Source organism: Rhineura floridana, chromosome 2, assembly GCF_030035675.1.
Source record: "Rhineura floridana isolate rRhiFlo1 chromosome 2, rRhiFlo1.hap2, whole genome shotgun sequence".
NCBI lineage: Eukaryota > Metazoa > Chordata > Lepidosauria > Squamata > Rhineuridae > Rhineura > Rhineura floridana.
The window spans coordinates 129,695,505-129,697,693 of record NC_084481.1 but is presented as its reverse complement, the minus strand read 5'-3'; positions in this window follow the sequence as shown (position 1 = coordinate 129,697,693).

Sequence of the window (2,189 nt, the reverse complement as noted above, 5' to 3'; positions counted from 1 at the left end):
TAAAATACAACACTTTTTGGATAATTTAAAGGACTTAAAATGGAAATGAATAAGCTTTTTAGATAAATCCTTGGAATCCTAGTTATTCATTTCTAATGCAATTAATGTGTAAGAAATATCTAGGAAAATGGCAGCCCCATACAGACTGCTAACTAAGAATCAGTCTCCTTCCCCTATAACAATTTTGCTCATGTCCTGATGTCATTTTCCTGCCAGTGATGTCAAATGGGAAAACATACAGCATAAGAAAAAGTGTAAGGTAAGTTATATACTGGGTGGCACTTGGCAATGGCTGCCTTGGGGGGTGTTATCCTTGGTTGCTGCTCTCAATGTTGTACTACCTCACTGGTGGCTGTTGTGTAGAAGTAATTTTTTTTAAAAAATATATCAGTATAGGAACACAGTGCCTCTTTCAAAACAGTGCCAAGACTAACTTGTGAGATACATTATTAGTGACATGGATATGAGAAAGGAAGTTGCTGCATACACCACTGTGCCCCCCTCCTAAAAACAAACAAACACTTGCTGGGCAATGGGTAGAAACATGGGATCTTTGCCTTTGGCTAGGAGAATCAATGAAAAGTTACCAAGCTTAACCACAATTTGTAGAATCTTGCTGGGGATACAGGATTGGTTGTAACTCCCTGATGCATGTCCTCTGCATGTTTGGAGATGCACAAAACACAGTTATGTAGCAGAGTATGAAGAGGGTATCAGAGAGGCTTGCATAGGACACACTCGCAGATTCTCATTTGGTCCTTAACCAAGCTGACGCCTACTTAATAATAAAATAGTCTCATAGGATTTTATGTAGACCATCCTGTGCGTAATGATAAGCATTTGGCCTACTGTGCACATACTGGAGTTTTTCATTGCCCCCATCTTCCCACATTTCCCTGTGTCTGTCCTCCCCCTCCAGCCAAGTGGTGCCACTAAGGATTGGTGCGAGGTGTGGCCAACAGAAAAGAAAGTATGTACAGTACAGGCATCCTAAAAAGCCAATGGAAACAATTCCTGTGAAATCTGGGTTTTATTAACTTGAGTAATGCATTGGAGTCTTGGCTACAGCATAAGGCAGGAGTGGGGAACCTTTGGGCCTCCAGATGTTACTGAACTACAACTCCCATCAGCCCTATCAAGATGGCCAATGGCTAGGAATTGTCGGCATTGTAGTTCAGCAACATCTGGAGGTCCAAAGGTTATTTATTTATTAATTATTTGATTTATATCCTGCCCTTCCAGCAGGAGCCCACACAAGGTTCCCCACACATTGTGTATAGTGGTTTTTAAGGGGGCAAATGAAATTTTCTAATTGGTCTAATCTTTACACATTTGGGTAATCAATACTTAGAGTGATCTACTCCTGCTGGAAAAATACAAGTGATGCAGAAAACTATATACATCATGTACACAGCTCCTGTTACTGCATGCTTTCTGCAACTTGTAACACTGAATATGTGCAGTGCACTAAGTCCTCCTTTCAAACTCAATGCACCAAGGAAGAGTAACTATAAAAGACTAGGGCTCCTGGGTTTAAATTTAACACTATTTAAGGAAAGCAAACCTTTACTAGGGGACATAACTCTTAACATTGTGAGTTTTCAAGCTTTAGCTTTCTAATGGGGCTTGACTGTTCCAGAGATAACTTTTTTTTTCTAGGTAACATATTTCAAATACGATTACAAACAAATGCTACAAAATTTTACTGTAATGTGAAATACTGTAATGTCAGATTGCATTATTTATCTGCTTAGTATGACAAAAAGCATTAATTGCTGGGAGCCATGATTCAGTCCAACAATATGGAAATCCATATTGTGCCTATTTCATCAGTTATTGCAAATTTTTCCTAATGAATTGTGATGTGAGATTCTACTGAGAACTGTGTTTGTATTTTTCCCCCACCTGCCGGTTCTATGTGCTACTCACTGTTGTGACACAGATCCTCCATTAACTAAATGCTTTCATTAAGGTAGTGCCATGACACATCAACTGCATCTCTTTCTTCTTCCATAGCCTTAATCATTACTCCACATGCAGTTTTAATTATTACGATTTACCAAACAGACTAAGTGGCTAATATTCATTGTCTTAAAAGTCCCTCTTATCCAATCAGATAAACTCTGTCATCCATTTCCAATCAAGGTAGTATACATATGTATCCCACATGAAAGGGGAATGCTGCACAC